Raw genomic sequence first — 15,292 nt, 5'->3', positions numbered from 1 at the left:
GTCAACCCATTCCTATGTTTAACAGCTCATTACAGGTCGCACCTCAAGAATGAAAACAACAACAACAACAACAACAACAACAAATGTACAAGTAGATGAAAAAACTAGACATGTGGCTAATAGTGTAATGCACAGAATTTGCTTCTATGCAGACAAAGGCGCCTGACATGCTGGAACTCCAGCTCATGAAAAAAACTCCTCTTACTTTTCAATTTGGACTTAAGGGGGCGCTTCTGGTGACACAAAAGGTCATGAATTCAGAAAATCATAATAGGTGGAAAAACTGAGCGTTGTGATATTTCCCTGAGAGACTGCCACGTCCAAATACAAACCTTATTTACGTCTCCCTCTAATCGTCGCTACTGTACTGGTCAAAACATTACATAAGGCCGTTGCGCTGCTATGGTTAGAGAGTCTGGCCGCGATCCAAAAGGCTTTCTGGAGGCCCTGGCTTCTCTCTGTATATTAGCCAGGATATTAAAGGAAATGCAGGCCACCACAGGCTCCACTGCTGTGGTTTTGCCATCAGCCGGAGCAAATCTGTGTTCCAGTGGCGCGCTCCCTACCCAGCCCTGACATGTGTAGGGCGTGTGTGTGTGCGAGCGCGCGCATGTGTTGCGGGGAGAGCGGTGGAGCCGACAGGACAACCGCGTGACCGCTGCACTCGATTCGGTGTGGTCTGTCAGCAGTCGATTACTATATTATTACACATGGTTATTACACAATGGTAGCAGAGACAAAGATGGAGGCGGACGCAGACGAGAAACCCACCACTGAGCACACACACGCACGCACACACACACACCTCATATTGCAAACGCTCATCCAGGGCCTCCTAAAGTTCATGAACCATTGGCATGGCTCCCGTGCAGGCTGATTGCTTTTGTCAGTGTTTCCTTCCTGGTGGACCAGTTGGGTGGGACAGGTAGCGTTCACTTCTAGCCTTTCCTCATCGGGCAAAAATGACAGCGTTGTATATTGTGTCACAAAGCAAACACATGAAAGGCAGCGGGAGGACAGAGCGGAAAGTACGGGGAGCCATGTTTCCCTCAGGAAAGCTTCCGACCTCGTTTCTCTGCTGCTCTATTGAGCCAAACACCGGCCCGTGAGAGAGTGTTTACACTCATCAGCACACAATTCCTACCTGCATGTGTGCGTATCCATATTCATAGGCTGGATATGAAAAAGCGTGTGCGTGTCTGCAGGGGATTGTCTCTTAATGTGTCTAAGCTGTGAAAACCCCCAAAGTCGTTGCCGGGGTCTCACACACACTTTTTCTCCTTCCTCCGGCTCAACCAGAATCATTCATCAGGGGCGGAACAGGGGCAGCTTGCGTGTCGTAAGCCCCTTTGGAGCCACAAACAAATCAAGCAGGGCCCTCCATCAAACGAACTCCCCGTTTCAACCGGCGGTTGCGTAAAGGTTTACTCACCAGCCACGTCAGAGCGCGTTTCCGTGGGAACAGCCTCTGATTGAACACATCCCATCCGAACGGTGACGGAAGAATGACCGAAGCTCATTGACGGGAGGCTGCTGTCAAACTATTTCAACGCGTCCATACGTCACGGCATTTGAGAGTGTTATGAGTATTGTTTAGTTCTCTGTTTAGGGGGAGGTGGAGGTTTCCTTCAGTTCGATGTTATGGGTCAGTGCAGCTCAAATGTTGAATTAGTCTTCAGTGAGACATTGAGACAGCAGTCTCGTTGATGTTTTGGTTACATTAAACCCTCTTCTTAAGAGGTGATCTTTGAAAAGTGTATGCAATTGTCTTTGTTGCTCCTCACCACCAAAGTCGTCAACGGGACGTCATCTAGCACCTAAAGCCAAGAGATCGTAAGTTTCCATATATAGATGTATGGGTGGTTCCACAGTGCCATGTGTGCCCCTACGCCCATCGAACCATTGGCAAACTGACTACACATAGCTACTAAAATATAGCCACACTCAAAATTTGGCCAAAATGGACATTAGGGTCTAAGTAATGATTTATGAGCAATTTTGACCAGCTAAAAGTTTGAGCCAGTTTGAAAAGGTTGGAATTTTGTGCTCCTTTCTGTAATGACAGCCAGTCATTTTTGCAACCATTTTTGGTGGTCCCTGCTGGCAAAACGACAGAATGCAGGTTCCTATTTGAGAGTGGGTCCGTATTTTTAAGAGTCAATGGTGAACATTAATGGAATGATTGTTAGATGACTAAAAAAAAACAACGCAAATAAGGAGTTTAGCTTAAAAAAATGATGCACCTATCGCCAGAACATGAGGTGAGTGGGTTTAGAAATCAAAGGCGGTACCACTGTAGCAACTCAACCATTATACAGTGGGAACCAAGTGGCGTGACCAAACAAACAAAAAAGACAAAATAGAGCTTTTGTTCTTCTTAGGTTTTCTACAACAACTGCTCACATTTATCTGCTGGGCTTGACTGCCTTTAATCTAGAATAAACAGCTCGGGACTCAGGCGATCAATCGACCCGGTACAGTGAGGCCTCTGGCGTTACCGCAGAAGTCTGACATGATTTCTTTTTGAACTCGAAGATAACTAATCAATATCATCAGCTGTCACCCTGCTCTGCTGTCAGCCCTGCAGCTAACAGGAGTGGTCTTTGTTGCACCGTGACCTCCCACTCTTACCAACAGCCTGGTCATCGCTGACCTTGACCGCAAGGGCCATGAGGAGGAACCATTCGCAATCTGGGGCTCTGCAGCCTCTACAAAAGCCCAGGTCAGTGCAAAATGCTCAAACAGACGGAGCATGGGACGGAACCTTCTGCTCTGCGGTCGAGTCCAGCTGGGTTAGCCACTCTGGAAACTTGACCTTCACCTCTGGACCTGATCATGACTCCGGAAGATGGATGAGGGGGGCTGTGCCCTGCCCCGACTCCGGCGACTCTATTGGTAATGGCATTGATTACTGCGTCTGGACATGGGTTGTTGTTGTTTTTTTGTCCTCTTCTCCGCGTGCACGCGCCTTAATAGCAGACACAGTTGCGCGCAGGTCGACCCAAGCAGACGAAACAAACGTATGGCTTGAATTATGGGGATGACATGGTTGCTGGATTGCCATGTTGAGTGTTTTGAATGACTCATGGTGATGAGAAACACTCACTATACGTCTAGGCGTAAAATACAAAGTGAACAGTCCCTATGGTCCCTACACCCTCTTAGCTCTACCTCACACTCCTCCCATGTGGAAGACAAAGGGGCTTTTAGGGCTCTGGTGAGGATGCAGTTGGAGTCACGGGGTGACTGATTCTCTCTGTCTCATCTCAATTACTGCTGTCATTAGGAAGGTTGAGGAGGAGACAGCCTTGAGTGACACTCATAGAGCACAATACCTCTGGGAACAGGGACTCCGCTGTATGAATTCTAAGGAAATCCAGTGAGTGCAATACACCTGTACTTAGCCGAGCCAATGACGGCAAAGCTTCTCCTGCACAAATGTGTCTAAAGTCGTACGTCACTTAGAACTTCTTAGAATTTGCACAATGTTCAGGCATCGCGTTTATCGATGACACAGTTCATTAACACGCAATGGCATAACTTCAGCGTTTCTCCAAATGGTAGACTGTAATTTGAAATGAAGTGCATACCCATCCACAGGCACAGTCTCTGAGGGACACTAGTGCGCATTAGGAGAGGACTAGCGCTCCAAAACACATGAATATTTAAGGACACACTGGGACTCTTACGTCTGACCTCTCAGAGGGAGTGAAGCAGGCCTCTCTCGCCTGATGCACTTTCGCTAACTTTGACCTTTGCCACCCTCTTGGATTACCACACTTTAAGGCTTTCACCATCGTCTGCTGCCGTTTATTTTATTTTTTTTGTCCTCCACCCCACCCCTTCGCCACAATCTTCACGTTTTATTCCGCTATCATCGAGCCTCAAATTTGCCTGCTGTCTCTCGTTTCTGTGGTTTTGGAGCCACTGAGGCAGATGAAGGGATGAGCACTTGTCTTTTCTCCCGCTCCGCTCCGCCCCGCCCAGTCAGCGGGCTGCCAGCGTGTGGAGGGGATTGAGATGCGGCAGCTGGTTCTTCTTTCGCTCTAATCACTCCCAGAGAACCAAACCGTGGTTTGATTTGGGTTTTTACAGCCGCGCCGTGTTTTTCACATCAGCAATGTGAATGTCTCCTCAAACCCACCCCCTACACTTTTGATCAAATTTGCACCATATGCCTTTGAAGGGAGATGAACCGACTGGCAGGCGTGCTTTTCCTTAACTCCCCGTCCTTGTGCAAGTGGTTTGATCAGGCCCCAGCCCTGATGGGGGCAAGCTCCGCAATCCTGAGACAGTATTATGTTCCCAAAATTGCCTGACTGGAGATAATGAAGGCCTATGATTTTTTTTTTCTTCTTCTTGGTGGACTTGTTTGCATCCATAGAGGAGACAGGGACTTCACTGAGGACATGCTCACCAGACCGTTACTACTGAATCAACAGCCAGAGGTAGAAATATGCAAATGTGGGCATCAAAGGAGCGGCCACATCCATCTAATCACCTCTAGCTTGATGTCCGAACCTCTAAAAGTTTCAATTTCCTCTTGCTGCTGTAACCAATAGGATTAGAGGAGGTTTGCTTCACCTTGAATTACAACTCTGCACAACACGCAGTGTAATCCATATTGAAAGACTTCTGGGAAGAGTTTAGCCAAACGAGGAAATGAAAGAAAAAAAGGAGGATGGTGGACTGATTGCTTAAATGAATACCGCGTTACCCCTGTATCTTTATCCCACTGAAACCCTTTCCTCCCACTAAGGAGAGCCAATCAATGCCATTATCAACTGTCTCATCAAGCCGACTGGCCAAATTAGGCTTTTGGAAATTCACGGTGGCTCATAGTCTGTGTAATCAAGTAGAAATCAACGTCTCGGAAACAAGAGTATCCACTGGGAAAAGAGGGAATCAGCCAGTGAGAAACGCAGATGGAGACGATGATAAAGGAGTGCAATAATAAAATCACAACCTGGAAGTACAAACAGGTACTGAGAAACGCTTGTCACGCTGATAAGCGGCAAAGGAAAACAAAGCGAGGTGCATTCACAGATGAGCTTACAAAGATAGAGTAGAACCCCTATTGCGCTAAGCAGTGGGAGCAGTACTGAACAAACCTTGTTCCTTGTGATGCAAATCTTGCGATACAACCATGAAAAAGACTTTAGCGCAGTGTTGCACCCGTCCTACCACACAAGAAGAACCTAAGAACTCCACACAGGAAGGCCCAGGAATCAAATCTGAGACCTTCTTGCTGCAAAGCAAGATCAAGAACTTCCATAAATTAAATTATTATGACATGTGGTTATCCAGTTGTGAATAGGTGCCATTGTTGTGTAGGTTAACACAAGTATTTCAATCATTCAACAGTCATTCTTCTGAAGAACAACAATCCACTTTGGTTATCATACAAGTAAGCACAAGGTCTGTTAAAAGGCTTCTATGACCAAACTTAAGTTGATTGGGGGAACTAAACAATAACAGTAATTACACCAATAATTCATACTGAGACTCTGAGAAACCTTCTGAAGTATGAGAACCTATTTTCAGATGAAGCAAACAGAGCAAAGTCAAACCAGTTTCCCAGGAAAGAATCATTACACCAACAGACAGATTTTGTAAAAGCTCAAAGAATTACATTTGCAGGAAGTATAGAACAACTTGACGTACTATAGAACTTCACTGCAAGAGAATTTTTGGCAGGTCTCGTCATGTTGTGTTTACCTGCCAGATCCATGAATGACATTTTCATGGTGTTTGCTGAACTTAATGAGATTCTGACGATAATAATTTACTGCCCCTTTAACGGGTTCTTTATATCGGCAAGCACCCCACCCCAACTGCCAGACGTCTTATCCTTAGGCACAGTGGCGTCTTCTGAATACAGCTGAAGGCGTCTATCTTAATAACTTCATTAATGTATCTTTCCTCTTCCTCCTCCGCTTGTCAGTAGCTCCCGGGATCTGGTTCCGCTTCTGCGCTGGCTGTCGCAGAGGTTTCCAAACAGCTGTGCAGGCTTAACGGCTGCAAAACAACAGCTCGTGTCTTTTCTTTGGCTGACAGGCACAGTCGTTGCTTGGCTCGCTTCCTTGCTTAAAGATTAAGCGAAGAGCCGAGGGCCTTGAGGGCCTGACTGTTCTTTGATTACTGTTTAAACAGCAGCAACAGTAAGCTGATCAAGGCGATAAATTCCTCCTCGCAGTAGCGCTCTCCAGCGCCACCGGAGATGATATCCACAGGCGTTGATGTTGCCTGTTGGATTTTCCAAGTGTATCCACCTTAATATCTGTCTTTTCATTTGGCTTTAATGAACAACTCCTTCCACGTGCATGTGTAGCAACAAATCCGCTAGCATGGTAGCTGGCTCTCCTTGCTATGGCAGGGCTGGGAATCATTAATGACAGCTCATGAAACATGCCAGATGAGTTTTGTATTTATGTGTGTGTGTGTGTGTGTGTGTGTGTGTGTGTGTGTGTGTGTGTGTGTGTGTGTGTGTGTGTGTGCGTGTGTGTGTGTGTGCGTGCGTGCGTGCTCAAAAAGCATCGTGAACATACTGCATGCAGCATGCCTATCAGCAGGCCATCGCTATTGATTTATTAATGCTAGAGAATGTTGCTGCGCTAATTGAATTGAGATCCAGGAAGTCGGTTAATGTAGCTGACAGCGATACAGGAATTTAATCTCCCCTGTGCACAGAATTATGACTCTTCCCTATCTGCGCTGTCAGAGGGATAAATAGTAAATCAATCTTTTCTGCAACAGGCCCCCCCCCCCACTCAGGGCTCAGCGCACGTCGGACCGTAGCAATCCTTCTCCGTCTTAAACCGTCAACAATCGACGCTCGAGCTGTTCAACCGGCCCGTCGTCACGTCTGCTCGCAGATAAATCAGAGCCGCTGGAAAAAAGGTTTCGGTTGCAGCGTTCGCTCCTGACCCCGTAATCATAAAAACTGTCATGACAAAAAAAAGACAATGCGCAGCGTGCAGCCAAATCACTTGTAGCCGCGTCGTTTTATGGACGACTGCGCCTTCCAAGTTCGGGCGGATGGTTTCTTCGCTGCGCACGTCGAGACCTACTTCCTGAACGTCTCTCTGCCAGATTCCAGCTGGTTCGGCGCCATCGGCCTCCACCGAACGTGCGCCCTTGAACGGAGTCCGTCCGCATCAGCGTTTCTGCGCGCGGCACCACCACCGCAAACACAAAAGTGTTAGAAATGTCAGCGCAGCCGCTACTGCGAGGGCTCCAACATAAAGTCATTAATGCAGCTCTAATGTATATATGTTTGCACAGCTGCTGTTTAGCTGCTGCCGCCGCCCGAAGGCAAAGGGGAGCCGTGCGGCCAAGTCCCTGACAGCGCTGGAAGGCCGACTGTCCAGAAGGGGCTAAAACACAGACGCTGGCAGTCCAGTCACGGAGGGGCACCAGGCCAAACCACTACAGTGTGCTCCAGAGCACCACCACCCAGACAGCCAAGGTGTGTGGGCCGAGATGACTGGGATCGGATGACCCCGGACAGCCCCGTCTTGTAGATGTTATGCACTCTGCGTGCGTGGGTGTGTGTTTGACCATGAGCTGACAAAAGATTGAAAAGTTGACATTTTTTGACCACGCATCAAATACAACCATAACCTATGCAGGGGCCACGACGGAGACTTTCCAGCGAAAGGTATCATTTCATCCGGCGCAGAGTGGAGAAACAGGGGTAAACAGAGAACAGAGGAGTTGAGGACGAATATATTACACATGCATAATATAAAAATGGCCGGGCCAGGGTAGAGAAGAAAAACATTTCTTTGCTTTTTCTGTTTCTCCTCTCGGCGGTTAATGGACACATGACTTATATACAGTACTTATTTTGGTCTCTTTAATCATGCGCTTTTATCGCAAGTCCTGCCAAGACCTTCCACCAGTGACTGGACGAGCCTGCCAAGAGAAATGAATGAAAATGTAGAGAAACCAAGAATTGTGGAGCCACAGCTCAGAAGTCGAAACCAATCTTTTTTGTTTTTTCTTTCTCCCCTCTCCCCGTTAACCCAAGAGCTGAAGAAACACCTCATTGGGAGCAGGTATTGTGCTCGCGGCGGGAATAAACACTGGAGCACAAGGGTTGAGTGATAGGCGAAGACTCCGGTGGCTAATAGCACCTGGCGGACGCTGCGACGCGTGAGCTCAAGTCTAAATTATTCCGGAGGGACATAAATGGAGCAGCGAATCCATCCACGAGTCGACAAGCGTCAAGGTCCTTACGACACCATTAGCGAACTTGGGAAGCAAATAATTTTCTTTTTTAAAAACCAAAAAGAACAAAAACCTCTTGCAGGCAATGCAATCTTCACCGGCAGAAAATTTCCACGGAGCAAAAAAACAAACGGCTGGACGAGGGGGGGGGGGGGGGGGGGTCTGCTCCAAACGACTCCAGTTAAAAAAGTCAAACAAGCGAAGAGCCTGTGCAACGTGGGCGAAGATCCCAAGAGACGTGAAAACCGCTGCGATGATGCGAGGTGTCAACCATTTTGGCGCGGCCTTAATGGATGGAAAAGCTGCAGAGTGCGCCGGGTCCTCCAGGTCAGATGGCGATGCGTGCATTAGACGGAGCCAGCTAGCTCGGGCTGTGGCCGGTGGAGCTCTCAGGCCAGCGAGAGTGGTACTTAATGCCGGAGGAGAGTGGGGGGACCTTTCTGCCCACAACGTCCTACCCTGTGCCCCCTGGAAAACCACAGCTGACCGCCGGGGCGCAGGGAAATGAAACCGACGAAACCACGGGCCCAGCAAGGAGCAGCAGGAGCGGCGCGGCCGGTGCCGAGGGTCTGGCCTTTCGGCGGCTTGGCGGTTGCAGCTGATGGAGGTATTAAGATATTAATTGCTTTTTGACTTGATTTTGTTAAGGGAGGGAGGCGGGCCTGCGGCTTCTCACGTGATCGCCAGCGATTGCGGACAGACCTGACGGGGCTTTATGGATCCAGTCCAGGGCTTTGAGATGCAAGCAAAAATAAATGGAAAACAATAATGTCACTAGTAGTTTGACATGTGTATTTAACTTCTTCTTCTTCTTCTTCTTCTTCTTTTTTAAACCCAAGGCCAATGCAAGTCATTCTGGGGAAATGAATGATGGTTGTGGGTTGGATTCCAGGCCTGAGGCCTTTCTGTGTGGAGTCTTCATGTTCTCCCTGTGTCTGCATGGCTTCTCTCCGGGTTCTCTCTCTCAGCTCCTCCCACAGTCCAAAAACATGCATGTGAGGTGAACTGGACACTCTAAATTGTCTGTAGATGAGTATGTGAGAGTGAATGGTTGTTTGTCTCTATGTGGCCCTGTGATGAACTGGCAACTTGTCCAGGCTGTCACCCTGCCTCCACCCTATGACAGCCAGGAGAGGCTCCAGCAGACCCTGTGACCCTGAGCGCAGGACCAAGCGGGTATTGAAAATGGATGGATGGATGCAAAAGCTGCTGTTTGAATATTTGTAAAACCAATGTAAATGCCAATGTAGAAGATGGTCAGGCCAAATTTCAAAATACCATGTCTGAAAATATGATGTGCCACGATTAAAAAAACAAAACATGAGAGAAGTCTACCCGTTACCAAAATCTGCCTGAACCGACTGGCACTCAGTGTTACTGCTCTGAGACGTTTCATCAACGTTGTTTGCTTGTTCTCTGTAGATCTATAAGAGTTTTATTGAGAAGAAAAGAAGGGAGCAAAGCAAAGCCTCACCAGAGGAGTCTTGGATGTCAAGCCAGGCTTAGAAATTGAGCCCAACACAGGACCTTTAATTGTGACATTGTATATTAAAGTTCACCGTCGGGGTTACCGTAGCGAAAACAAAGAGACCTCGAAGACACATTAGCTGGACAGACACTGAGGTAAGAGCTAAATAGCTCTTCCATGCTGGAGGTTAACCGTACCGCGGCGATGCGTCAGCTGAGGGGCACAACCTGCGCACACGCCGGCAGACATAAACAGCGGCGCAGCGGCCCTGACGCAAAGGCCGCGCGGCCTCACACACTCTCGCAGCGGCAAACGTCGCAATGGGAGAAATGAATCATCGGCCCCAATGACTCACGACGGCCAAACCTGTACTTATGGGCTTCTGTGTTGATGAAACCCAACTCTGCTGCGTGCGCTGCATGGGAGTGGCGTGCGTCCGATGCATTTGCACGGGGCCTCGGGGCCGCCGCCGCCTCCGCCGGGGGGGAGGGGTGGGGGGGTGAGGGGGGAGGGAGGGGTACGGGCCGAGAGCATTAGCATCAGCATCTTTGTGGATCAAGGCAAAGCCCCCGGTAATCCTGGCCTCTTTCCAGGCTCCCACACACCGCAATTAGGATTAATCCTCCCCACTCCTCTCTGTCTCTTACAGCGCATCAGCACAGAACACTGAGTGTGTGTGTGTGTGTGTGTGTGTGTGTGTGTGTGTGTGTGTGTGTGTCTATATACGGGTGTGCATTGTGGCTGTGGGGGACAATTAGTCAACTTTGTACTTGGGGTTGATATTCCCCCTCTTGAAACCGCCGGGCGACCACTAGACTGTGGGACTGTGGGATAGCGCACGAACACACAAGCACGCACGCACACGTGCACATTAAAAAATACGGAGGGTAACAAATTGACCAAAGTGGTGGCGATATAAACAGCCGTTTGACCAGTGGCCGGCCACACAATTTGCTGCACAGCAGAGGGACTTCACACTATCCTGCTACCGGAGTTATTCCCCGCTAACAATACCAGTACATATATGTATGTATGTATGTATGTATTTACACATATGTAACAATAAGGTTATGATGAATTGTTTGCAGGGTAACAATAAAGTATATATATATATGTATATACATATATATATATACATATACATATATATATATACATATACATATATATATATACATATATATACATATATATACATATATATATACACATATATATATATATACATATACATATATATATATACATACATATACATATACATATATATATATGTATATATATATATATATATATACATATATACATATACATATATATATATATATACATATATATATATATATATACATATATATACATATATATATATATATATACATATATATATATATATATACATATATATATATATATATATATATATTTACATGCAACAATAAAGTTACACATGCACTATATACACATGCACTGTTATGAAATGGCAATGTGCCTCATTTGTCTCCAAATGCTAATGATGTTTTTTGCTAGAGTGATAGATTACCAGCAAAAAGCAGAGCTGGCGCTACAGAGCGCAGATCAAACAAGAACAAGGTGATAAACAAACAGCAGAGTGCGAACATCTCACACTGAGAGGAAATGCATCTGGGGGGGGTTTCAGGTAGGCGGCAGATACTCCATTTCCATGAAATCTTGTGTGTTAGCGTAGCTCCTCCTCTGCTGCGTGCTGTTATTCTGGTCTGTGGAGCTGAATGAGCTTTGACAATTCTTAAGAAAAATAAATAAAATTAAATAGATGCATAAATAAATGTCCACCTTTGAATGCTGCAGCCGGATTCTTTTGAGAAATAAAAAAAAAATGATGATACAAGAATTTACACATTGTGCATTTCCTGAGTTGTGGTTGCCACGTTTATGTTGTGTTTCTGTTTTTTTTTTTTTTTACGAGGTGGCAGAAATAATTTGAGTGCTCAGCTGAATGTCAGTGGATTTGGAGGTTGAAGCAGCAGCGGCAGCAGAGCTGGGGCAGGGTGGCCAGGGGTGACAGGCCCCACAATGTGTTAAAACCCCAGCGTTCACACCTTCACAACTTCAATGACCACGTCCACATTCTGCTGTATCTCAGAGTAAATGTAACGCAGCATTTCTTCTTCCTGGCCTGGTTCTTATTTTACCTGATGTCATCTATTCTCGCAAAATAGCCTCGTTCGTTTGCATCTGCAACACATGATGGGATGGGGGCTTTAAAGAAAAACGTTTCAGTTTCGGGAACACCGTCTCTCCCTTTGCAACGCTATTATGGCATTTTCCTCATGATAAAAAGTCAAGACGTGCAAAATGTCCCCCCAACAGGCAGCTGCACGCTACAGCTAAAGCGTCAAAATCACTTCCAGACCACTGCAGTGCGGATCAAGGGGGAAAGGAGAGGCACCGAGAGAGGAGGGCAAGGCGAAATAAATGAATTGCAAATGTATTCTGGAGTGCCGGTGATTGGGGGGGGGGGGCTTTCTGGGCCGGGCAGGGCCGGGCTGGGCCGGACCGTTCGAGGGGGATTTGAAGAGAAGAAAGAGGGAGAAAAAAAGGGCGGATTGGACCAGGTGGTTCAAGGTGGACGGATCAGGAAACTGGCAGCGCTGCAATGTTAAAGAGGCCGAAACCAAAACGCTGCCGCAGAATGTGTTTGCCTTTAGGAGAGCTGTCTGACAAGCTGAAGGAGGAGGAGGAGGAGGAGGAGGAGGACTGTGACAGTGATAAACGGCCCTGCAGGAATCATGCACGGGCAACAGAGAAACACCTGCCCTGCCCTGCATGACTTCCACTCAACTCAAACAAGATGCAGCAGCAGGAAGCGCTGAGCCTGAAAGTGCTCTGAAAGTGCTGCCTCCTCTTTCTCCTCCTCCTCCTCCTCCTCACTCTCTGTTGCCGTGAAGCACCATCAGGAGCTGCCGGGCTGCTTGAGCAGGACCTGTGAGGTCTGGCTGAGGATAAAACGGGTGGAGGTGTGGGTGAAATGAGATGCGAGGCAAACACAAAAACAACGCGACGGCCGGCGCTACCTTGTTCACAGAGTAAATAAATGAACTCGATGTGCAAAACCGCTTTGGTTTTTTTTAATCGTTCTATTTGCTGTTTGACAAATGCATAACAGTTGCAAACGATGGTAATAATGATCAATATTTTGTATGAAACAAGGGAGGGAGAGTCTTCTGACAAGATTCACTGAAGGCCTGACAGCAGCACATCGTACTGTTGGAAAAGGAATCAGGCCTTTGATTGAAGTGACGCACACTGGTCGCAAACACCGGGCCAATCATTTAAAGTGTAGTAAAATTACGGGGGAGAAAAAAAAAAATCACGGAACTTGACAAACCCGATGTCCTTTAACCGACAAAAGAATTTAAAATAATAGGCACAGGAGGCGGGACTGTCAGGAAAGTGTAAATGGCTAATTGCAATTTTTATTCTGGTATGTTTTAACCTCATTTCTGTAAAGTGTTTTTTTTTTTCTTTTTTTTTTTTTTTTAGCACTAAATAAATAAAATGTATTATTATCAAAATTTGTCCGAAACCCTGCTACCACCAACTTCCTGTTTCAGCCCCACCCTTCCATCCTTCCATCCATCCTTCCATCCATCCTTCCATCCATCCCTGCCTCCGAGGGAGAAGCAGGTCTTCACAGTCTGCCTCTAATGGCAGCCGTGCTGAAAAGGTGTTCAAACCAAACCCAAACAACATCCCCTCTCCTCCGCGACAGACAGACAGACAGACAGACAGACAGACCCAACAGACCCGGCCAAAGTGAATTTACCTCGTTAAGTGAATTACGGGGTGATAAACGATACTTTGGCGGCGGCGAAACTGCTGAGGGAGGCGAAACGCTAATGTGATCTCGCAAGGAGTTTTGGGACGCGTGAGTGCTGCGATGAAACGGGCGCACGAGGTGAAAGTCTTTGTCTCGCAGGGGAGGAAACGGTTAACGTCCACCGGTAGTGTTTACGTCGCGGTGGCGGCGGCGGCGAGGGAGACGGATGAGGGCCGGTGCTTTTTCAGCACGGTGAGGAGAAGAAGAAGAAAATAGTTGGGACGCCGGCCGACTGGAGTGCTGATGTATGGGACTGGCGCTGGATAAACACTCTGGTTTAACCTCTTCATTTTCATAGGGGAGGTCTCTTATAGCCCGAGAAATGAGATCCTAAAAATATCTCCCTGCTGCAGCCCACCTCCATGGACGGACAGTGCGTGCATACGCGAGCACACACACACACGCACACACACACACACACACACACACACACACACACACACACACACACACACACACACACACACCCTTGATATCACTGTGGCTCTGCTGTGTTATGCTGTGGGAGGCTGAAGTGGCCTTTGTGGGCTCTGCCGAATATCTCTGTCCACTCTGGCAGGGCCTCACAGTAGCTGCTGCTGCTGCTGCTCCTGCTACTGCTGCTGCACCTCCTCCTGGTACTGCTCCTCCTCCTGCTTCTCTTTCTGCTGCTCCTCCCGCTGCTGCTACTACGATTGCTGCTCCTCCTCCTATTCCTGCTGCTGCTGTGCTACTCCTGCTCCTCCTGCTGCTCCTAATGCTCCTCCTGCTGCTCCTAATGCTCCTCCTTGCTGCTCCTAATGCTCCTCCTTGCTGCTACTCCTCCTCCTCCTCCACCGCCTTCTCCTCCTTCTGCTGCTCCTACTGCTGCTGCTCCTCTACCCGGTGCTACTTGGGCCCCGCCGAGCTGCCAGCCGGCCCGCCGCCGACCGAGCTCCCCCGCCTGAAGCCCTGCCAAGCTCCTGACGCCACCCTGGGTGGTCCCGCTTCATGCGGCTCTGGCATGAGCCCGGGACTCGCTTCGCCCACCTCCCTCCCCTCCTCTCCCCTCTTCCACCTCCTCCCCTCTGGCTCCCTCCGGCGGGGCCGCAAAACAGCCTCGCTGTGTTCCCGATGTGGAGCTCCACTGAGAGTCGGTCAGTGTTGCAAAGTTGTATTTTTATCACAGGGGGGGTGGGGTGGGGGTGGGGGGTGGTATGGAAGGATGTGGACGTACACTGTATTTTTGAGGGTTCTGGAGAAGTGAAAAGTAAAAGCGTAAGAATGTCCGTGGGCCCAGGACGTTTATATTTAGTCTGGGTATGAATTTGTGTTTATGTATTTGATTTCTTTTTCTCTCTTTTTTTTTTTTGGGTGGTGGTGATGGTGGTGGTTGGTAGGAGGGTGGGGCGGGGGGGTAAAAGTGCTACTGATGGCTCGGCAGACTGAATGGAAAGCAGAGACGTCGCCCTCGTCTCCCCTTCAGTCTTTTCTCCTCCGTGTCTAATTAGCTCCGTGTTTGCCTGCCTGGGGGTGGGGGTGGGGTGGGGTGGGGGGGGCGGCTCGGCAGAGGGACGGTGGCTGACGTTAGCATGGTTGCAGGGATGACTTGAAAAACCGACTGTCAAATTACACCGAGGCCGGAGTCGGGATTCTCCGGTTACAGCCCACGAATCAAGGCCGGGCCCGAGCCGGAACGGCGCTCCCGCTGGCGGCTGCTGCTGCTGCTGCTGCTGCTGCTGCTGCTGCTGCTGCTGAGCCCCGGGGAGTCG

The sequence above is a fragment of the Nelusetta ayraudi genome, unplaced genomic scaffold (assembly GCF_046127955.1).
Source record: "Nelusetta ayraudi isolate G7.1 ecotype Tasmania unplaced genomic scaffold, CSIRO-AGI_Nayr_v1 ptg000021l, whole genome shotgun sequence".
In the NCBI taxonomy this organism is placed as follows: Eukaryota; Metazoa; Chordata; class Actinopteri; order Tetraodontiformes; family Monacanthidae; genus Nelusetta; species Nelusetta ayraudi.
This window is presented reverse-complemented; position numbering follows the sequence as displayed.